The sequence below is a fragment of the Charadrius vociferus genome, unplaced genomic scaffold (genome assembly GCF_000708025.1).
Source record: "Charadrius vociferus isolate BGI_N301 unplaced genomic scaffold, ASM70802v2 scaffold15, whole genome shotgun sequence".
NCBI classification, from domain to species: Eukaryota; Metazoa; Chordata; class Aves; order Charadriiformes; family Charadriidae; genus Charadrius; species Charadrius vociferus.
In genome coordinates this window covers 15,533,676-15,543,335 of record NW_009650064.1, presented here as the reverse complement: position 1 = coordinate 15,543,335, position 9,660 = coordinate 15,533,676, and positions in this window count along the sequence as shown.

Here is a 9,660-nt window from a genome sequence, read left to right as displayed (position 1 = left end):
GGGGGAAGCGACTCCTCCGGTGGTGCCGAGGCCGCTCCGCCGGGTGGGGAAGCCCCGACCCGGCCCCGCTGCCCACAGCCGGGCAGCAGCAGGAGCACAGGGGCCCCATGTTGGTTACAAAACATCCCTTCATTAGGCACTGCCAGGGCTGAGGTAGTAATGGTTTTAAGCTTAAAGAAGGTAGATTTAGACTACTATTTTTTATTTTTTATTTTTTCCCCCATGGGGAAGGGTGGTGAGATGCTGGCACAGGTTGCCCAGCGAGGTGGTAGATGCCCCATCTCCGGAAACATTCACGGTCAGGTTGGACAGGGCTCTGAGCAACCTCATCTAGTTGAAGAACATAGAATGGTGTAGGTTGCAGCTTCTCTGGGCAACCTGTTCCCGTGCCTCACCACCCTCAAAGTGAAAATTTCTTCGTATTATCTATTCTAAATCTTCCTTCTTCCAGTTTGAAGCCATTCCCCCTTATCCTATCACTACATGCCCTTGTAAAAAGTCCCTCCCCATCTTTCCTGTAGGTGCCCTTCAGAGACTGGAAGGCCGCAGTAAGATCTCCCCAGAGCCTTCTCTTCTCCAGACTGAACAACTCTCACTGCAGGGGGGGGCAGACTATCTGATCTCTAACATCGCTTCCAGCCCAAACCACTCTATGATTCCAGCTAAAGCCACGGCTAATTTGATGCATATTTTTTGGACAGCCCTGTTGCCGTGCCCTTCCAACCAACATAGGGCCTATGGTTCTGCCACCACAAAACATTTACCTTGTTGCCTTCTTTCAGGTTTTTTCATGTCCCCTACAGAAGGCAGAGCCGGACAGAAGAAATAAATAAATAAATAAATAAAAAGCAAAGCACTTAGCAGTTAGATTTGAGGGTGTGCAAAATTGAGATTAAAGGCTAAATAGTTTCTTGGAGATAAAGTCTTCCTTTAAATTGGAAATTAACAGAAGAATAAAAGGGAGAGAAATATCAAAGAAATTAATTTCTGATAATCTTTAGCATTGAAAAGATAACATTCAAATTCTTTATCTCAAAGTAATCAAAAAGTTTATTATTCATTAAAAAAAAAAGAAGGCTTCTGACTTTAATCCACAATACCACTTAATTTAGTTTGTAATAATCTGCTCTCTTGATTGGTTCAAGTAATTATTTGCCAAATTAGACAAACGAGGAATTTTTAAATCCACTACAAAGCCAGGTAGAAGCATCAGAACTTGAAGCAATGAATTTCCTACCTGATTTGCAAGACTGCAGTAACAAAACTCTGCAGGCTTAGGAACAAAACCTGATTTTCTGGGCGGAAAGATGCCTTTATCTTTTTACTAGGCAATTGGATTTTAATGATAGTTATGAGAGTTGGAACATTAGATATAGCAAACACAATTAAAAAAATCCCAAGATATTTACTTAGAATCAGAATGAATCCAGAGTTCAGATTTCCTCCAGTACCTGTCATTCCAAGAGATGATTTTTTTTTTTTTTTTTTTTTTTTAAATCATGACTTGTAACCAAGTGGTGGACCTGTATGAAAACTGAGCAAAACCAAGAAAAAGATGTAGCCTGACAAGATTCCAAAGCGCTCATGGTATAGACACGTTCTAATAGCACATCACCCGGCTGAATTTTGGTAGTAAGCTTGCACATTTTAGACAAGAATTTACACACCAAATACGTGTAATGACACTTAGATACTCATAATACAGCCCTGCCGCTAACGTTTTATTCATACTAACAGAACACTAGTGTGGCATTTACAACTTGTTTAAACACATTTTGGGAACTCAGCATTTGCTAAGATAGTTCTATACATACCCTGTATTCAGCTGTGGTGGCTCGTCATCCTCCCCTTCTCATTCCTCTGTTGTTTAGTTTTCTTTTTCTGAGATTCCTTACCCCTTATTTTATTTCATTTTAAGAACTGAGCAAAGTAGTACACAGTATAATACAATTTCTTATGTATTCTTCTGATATAATTTAGCAATGGATAATAATGCAAATACTTTTCCTAAGGCTACTACATGTTTTTGTGTAAGTAAAGTTCATTCAGATGCTAAAGCACAATGACAACGTCTGTAAGAGTTTGTGGTTTTGTTTTTAATTTGCTGTTGGGTTCTTTTTTTATTTATGTCAAATTTTACTTTTTACAATTTACTTTTTACTTTACTTACTGTTAGTAGTTTGAAGAACAAGCCTATAGTACAGCATATACTTAGTATCAGTGTACCCAGCAGAAAAACGCATTCAATAGATGTCAGATTCAGGTTACAGGGCAAGGTTTCTGAACATTCTGCAATAGATAGATTATAATTCCAACAAGCCTCCAAAATCTCCAGTCTGTGCTATTATTTCAGTAACTAACAGTTTTACAATATTGCTATTACTACACTGCTAAAAGCTTAGTTTAAAAACATCTCTTGAAACATATGTGGCAACCCAGAAGAGTCTCGTATCTTAATATACATTCTGTGCTGTGAATGGCATAGAGCTGAAAGAAAACGGAATGCAAAAGAGCAAATTCTGTCCAAAAACTTACCATATATATCATTTCAAATACACTGGTGACTTCTGGAACTAATTTTGTCCAGGTATAAAACAAAGGAACAAGTATTTTATAATAATTTTAATTCTATAATACTGTTTTGCCTTTTAATAAGTTTCCTATATGATTGGAGCTCTACATACATGAACAACTAAGTTGCATTACTGGGCACTCTTTAGATTTACTGTACCTTTATGGGTTTTTTTTCCTCCTACTGTTGAGATATGGGATAAAGCCTAGCCAGTACCTCCAATAAGAGCAGCTTAATAGAACCTAAAATCTTCTCGATTTTTGAAAATGAGATGCATACTTTGTATATACTCATCCACGCTGCTCCAATGGGAGCGCCATGACTTGCCCAACAATCTAGTTTCAGTAAGTTGTTAATAGGAGTGATTAATTCAGTACGCAGTCTAAAAACAAGAGGAAAGAAAAAAAAGCTACAGTAATGCCCGATTGCCTGCACAAATGCCTAACCGGGGGAAAGGGTGCAGAGTAATTCTGTTTGGTCTGTATACACGAGTGCAGGATACTTGAAGGCATTTAGTTTTGTCATTTTTAACTTCAGATTCAGAAAAAATAAATTGTTACTTTCAAGGTGATTTGCAAAAATAAAAATATTTTAATTTTTACTGATAAATTTTATTATTAAATTGTAATTTAAAAAAAAAAAGTCATCAAGAAATGAGTTTCCACCCCTCAATACACACCAGTGCAACAAAACAAACAAACAAAAAAAAAATATCCCTGAATCATTGGCAGAACCACAGAAGCAGGAGCCTACTTTTAAATCAATACATAAGAAACGGAAAAATTACTTGGAAAGGACCCCTGAAGGTCATTTGCTCCACCACCCTCCCTGCCCCCTCAAAGTACGACCAACTTCAAAGCTAGATCTGACTTGGGAGTTCGCAGGTTGCTCAGTTTACTTTTGTACAACCTCAGGGTTTGATAAAGTTTCATTTTTGCTGTACTTTTAAAATGTATATTAAAGAACTTAGATGATATTTTGATACTAAAGTTGAAAGAATAATTAAGCTAATGCAGAGTGCTCATAATATACCAATAGGAAGTGGATAACGCATTGTGTTAGTCATTCAACAGAACGAAAGCCTCTAATAGCTTAATACCTGAAGAATGGGTCACAATTTTTTTTGATAACATTTTTCCAATAACTTAAAACTATTAGAAAAGCAAAAGCCAGGAGTTTGGGATTATATTTGATTAAAGTCCAATATTATTAATAAAGCTAAGTCTAATCAGACCACTGCTCTCCCCAGTTGCAGGGGTAGAACTGTGACTATGAAAGTAGATTTTTGACTACAAAGCATATCATACAAGTGATTAAAAATTTATCACCTTATGCAGTACATAGAATGAGAGACATGAACAAACCAAGATATACCAAACTTAAGAGTAAATACTATACAGAGTTTTCTCAGGTAATGGAAACCATTTATTCTTTATGCTCCAGTGAAGACTCACGAGCGCTAAACTTTAAACAACTCACATAACACATTATCTCTCATGATTCACGTCTAAAATGCGAGTTCCCTAAATCAGATGAATCACACAATCACTTCAAGAATCTAAATGAAGTGAACTAGAACTTGCGCTTGTCAGCATATATTCAACTTCTTCCATCACTTCAAATAGCGTAAGGACATTGTGCAACCTCCAGGTCCTCATCTCCTTTAGCAAGTATCATTTTTTTTTAGAACACACCAAAGTGAATCCAACCAAAACGATGTGCTGATTTTGCAACTACCAGCTTCCATCTAGGTCTCTTATCATCAGGGTATCAAAATCATTTCTTCATTTGTTGGCCCACTGACCCAAATTCAGATGGCCTTGAAGGTAGAATTGTATTTTCCTGTAATTATTTGATCCCATTGCTCTCATACATCAGTGCTGGAAATAGTAAATCCTTGTCAAAATAAAAGGTTCACCCTTTTAATAATGCTTGTGAAATTTATAAATTACACTGGTAAATTATTTTATAGGAAATATTAGGAGTTTTATTATATATTCAGAAAACTTCACATTGTTCATTATCCTATTTCATTTATCCAAGACTCCACAAAAGCTAGCCCTAAGTCTCTAGTTTTAATTAGCACATTTAGTTTGGTTTGGGTTATAATGACACGACTGGTTTTATGTCAGCTATTTCCATCACTATCCATTTATTTTCAACGCAAGAAACTGTAAGAACTTTCTGTACAGTCATCCCGCCTTCTTACAACTACAGAAAATGTGGTTATGCATATTTATGCCTGTTTAGTTAGTAGCATAGTAACTGCATAAACTTGTGTGTGTGTGTGTGTATGCCCACTTAGTTAATACACACAAGTTCATCATCTATGTTGGATGCAGGAAATGTCTTGTCTTTCCTGTGCGTTTTCCAGATTTAGAAAAACCTAGGTTTGGATTACTCCTGTAGAACACAGATCATTGAATTTTAGAAGAAAACACAGATAATTCAGGTCAATCAGGGCTTCAAATCTCATGACAACAGGCAACAAAGACAAACGCAGTTTGATGAATTAGCAAGAATAATACCAGCACTATCAACGTGAAGATCACGGAGTATCGGTTTTCCATTACAAAGCGCAGAGTAAGACATTTAGGAATGACCCACTTGTGCATTACTGGGCTTTGCTGCTTCATGGGAATACATTGGCTTTGCTCAGGAGAGAAGTACGGGAAAGCCAAAGCCTAATTACAGGCCAAAGCAGCAACAGATTCTGTAAGATTAAATTCCTGTTTACAAGCCTGGTTTGGTTTTTTTTTGTTTGTTTGTTTGGGTTTTGCTTTACTGATAGCACTCTGACTACATAAAAGGCCTTCAAACAAGTCCAGACATGATGCTATTTTCATGGACTGTGTTGTACCAGAGCGTCGCACCCATCTTGAAGTGCTTTAGATTCTCATTAGTGCCTCTCACTGCAGGCACCGATTACAGCAGCATACTTCACACACAACCGAAGCTACGCCAGTAACAGCACGTGGCTACCTGTACATCAGTGTCAATACCAGGTACACTTATTGGCACAGTCGTGCTGGTGAGAGATTGTACCTTATCACACCTATTGACAACTTTACAAGCAGCAGACTGTAATGGACTAGGTCACGGAGAAAGCAGGGATCAGGCCCTTTAAATCTTGAAGAAGGTTAAGGCCAGTGTTGGACATGAAAATTAAATATTTCACTCATCGCCAAATACATTCTTGTACTGGCATTAAATTTACCTGATATAGTTAAGCAGATGCAAAAGGACACAACTAGTCTGGGGAGAACTGAATCAGTAGAAAGGTGCTTTCCATTTTGCACAGTTCATTTGCTTTTCCACCCAGCTGTGCAAGTGACACTGCTACAAAACATGTTGCATACTTCACTAACAATCTTATAGTCCACACCACAGCAGGGTAGTCAAGGCAAACACAGCCTAACCCTCCTGAAATACTCCTTGTATTGCAGGACAGTGGGAAAACTCTGCAACAAGTTGAAAAGGACTTGAATTTTGAGCATTTTGTAGAAGTAAAAAAATGACTTAAGGCAATTGGGCAAGATTATAAAATTATACAGTAAGTTAAACCTAGTTTTTAAATTAGTATTCTCTTGGAACAAGGAATATCTTAGACATACATGGAGTCAAACAGCAAGCAGAAAAGAGAAATTCTCTGTACACAGCATTATGCAGACTCTGCATATAGAAAAAGGCTTCCCCCAGGGGAAAAAAAAAAAAAAAAAAGCAAGCTTTGGAAGTCACTAGTATTGTAAACACAAATCAGTAAACGACATAAAGGGCTTATCATAGTCAATAGGAACAACACTGAAGCGCTGCCTACACGTGCTGGTAAGTATAGAATCTCATGAATGGAAACAATAAAAGCAAGGACAACCAGCAGCATTGTCATTCAAATAACGTTTGTTTTTAGACGATTACCGATGCTTCCAATTTGCTGTTAGCACTATCTCCTGCCAGCGTACACTCTTCAGTCTCAGTTTGCCCAGTTTTTTAAGTGACAGCTCTTAGGAACGGCAGCAACATATAGCTTCAAAACACGTGAAGTGTAAATAAACAGTAGGTACTACTTGAGTTGGAAACAGAGAATCTATGCATCCCCACCTACATCAAATGCAATTTAACTACTCAGTTTCACCTACAAAGTAGCCATTTCTAGGTGGCCTTACCATGCAAGAAGTTTGTTGTATATTATGCATGTTATAGCACTTAGCACTGTAACTTTTTTCACAGGACAACAGTGAATAAATAGCATAACAATGTATTCTGAAAGAGAGACAAATCATATTTATATTAGATGGAGTTGGTTAAAGCTGCTTGGCTTCAGATCATTTCACAATCCTGTCAAAATTAAGTCTCCAACCCTTAGTAAAGTTTTTTTTAGGACTGCTAATAAAATTATAAATTACTGGCAGCACAGAAGCACAAATATTGTCATGTATGTAAGCTGACAAAAATAGCTGGACTGAATTCTATTGCTATATGAAGGTGTAATACCGTTGACAGTAAGTTTTGCAGCAGTGCAAATGTTATAATTTTCTTTTTTTAAAATAAACAGTCAGTGCAACATTCTCCACTTAGTAACACACACCACCCCCACCCCCCCAACCTTATCCTGCATCATCACCAAATCATCAATTTGCAATTATGAGCTAGCTATGCCAGGGCAACGGGAGTCTGGGGGTTATAGGAGTTCTGGGATACTTTGAGAATCGACACAGAGCCACCAGGATGATCCGAGGGCTGGAGCATCTCTCCTATGAGGAGAGGCTGAAAGAGTTGGGGCTGTTCAGCCTGGAGAAGAGAAGGCTCCAGGGGGCAGGTTTAGATTAAACATTAGGAAGAAGTTTTTCACTTTAAGGGTGGTGAGGCACTGGAACAGGTTGCCCAGAGAGGTTGTTGAGGCCCCGTCCCTGGAGGTGTTCAAGGCCAGGCTGGACGTGGCCTTGGGCAACCTGGTCTAGTGGGAGATGTCCCTGTCTATGGCAGGGGGGTTGGACCTAGATGATCTTCAAGGTCCTTTCCAACCTAAACCATTCTGTGATTCTGTGATTCTATAGACAAATGCACTAACTGGATGTTTCTACTAAAATGTTGCTGTATAGCACTTTATTGAGCCAGACCTTTCCCACCCATCCAGTAATTTACCAAAAGCATTAGTTTTGTGATGACTGAATTTGACAATTTAAGCAAGAGTAAATCCCCACATAATTTGAGAAGCTCAGTGTTCATTTAATGAGAGAATACTACTAATCTACTACCTGAACAGCAAGTAAAAATGCTTAAAAAGGGAACAATTATGACAGATGTGTACATTTTTCAATTTCTCTAAAAGTTTAAACACGTGCAGTGCCCACATGCCTTCACAGAAGTTAGCGAAACATCCCCATGTCTGAAACCGGTTTGATCCCTTCCATATAAAGATAAAACATAAGCAATCTACTAGGCACTGTGTCTTTACAGACAGATGAAAACCATGCCAAGATTTTCAAATCAGTTTCCTCACTACACCTACAGTTCACTATGGAACTTGGTATGTTATTGGTTTACACACACATTTGACAAAAGAAAAGAATTACACAGAAAAAATACCTTAGATAATAAAATCCAAATTTGGAGGGAGGCAGCCTGTAAGTTTCTACTTCAAAACACAAGCTAGAAAATGCTCACCTCCTTTTCTCCAGATTTTTAATGCATTATCTTGACTTTTAAACAAAAAAAGAATGAAAATGTAGAAGTTGATGGAAATGTACACTTTCAAAAGAAAAGCTATAAATAATACGGTCCTTGATACTGCATTAAGGAAGGTAAAATATAATATACATATCAAGATGGATATACACTAAAATCAACTTAGATTAATGCATGGCCTAAGCAAGACTTATTAACCATCTTTAGTATGCACCTACACATAAAACTACTGTAGAGACCAAACCCAAGAAATAAAACTCTACAACAGAAAGCAGCAGCATTCTGGTGCCGACCATGCAGCAGGACTCCTTTCCAGAGGCCAAATCCTGCAATAATACTTTGTAAATACAAGAAAAAAAGAATTAAGTAAATGCTTTACGTTGCAACAGACTCCTAACAGTGACAGGATCCTTTACTTAAAATCAAGCAAGGTGCATTAATAGCTGCCTTGAAATGCATTAAAAAGCCATCTTGCCACACAACTGCATGGAATCGGCTTACACAGAGATCACCACAAACTTTCTAGCTAAATCTTTGGTTTACTCCAAAGAGAACCCTGAGACATTAAATGGGAGGTGCAGCGAGGGATGCTCGAGACCGGGCTGGTTGGCACAAGACAACTCTTGTCATACTTATGCTGGCACATCCAATACTGGATCAAAAGTTTAGATGGATTTGCATTTCAGAAATCATTCAGAAAGACCTAAACCTTACTATATTGCATGCTACAGTCGCTAACGTGAGGAAAGTTGCCACCTTCTTGATGAAATGACAATTCATACCAACATCCAAGTGGTAAGCCTTTATAATATTCACTTTCAAAAAGTGTTGCACAGAAATGAGTTTAGAAAACCCCAACATTGCAAAGTAGCTCATGAGAAAAGTATAGAAGTAGATGACATATTTAGATGAGCATAAGAACTATTTAGAGAAGTTTTTTTGGAAAAGAATCACAAGCTTCTCTATATGGTATTCCTGAGTAGCACCTGAGAAACCAGGAAGACACGAGTAACGTCCAGATATGATTCAGTCTGTTCCTACAGATTAGAAGGAACTTTGAGAATTACAAAAACACATAGCAAAATACGACATTAGGTCTATTTTTCACCTGCAAGACTTCAGAATCTTGTCAGGCACAGCATGAAGTCTACTTGGCTCAGAGTTTACTAGGATTTCTGGAAAAATTATTGCAAAGGCAAAAAGGAACCTATTGCCTCAGTTCATGGAGAGGGCTATCCACCCTCTGAGTTGTAAAGCTTGATTAGACCAGTGGTTTTTCTTTGTATAGCGTATCCCAACAAACTCTGATACTGGTTTTCATACAGGACTTTGATCCTTCAGTTGCACCGTGACATAGCTGCTTTGTATTTGCCCTCTCACACTTTTGAAGAGCTTCTTAACAT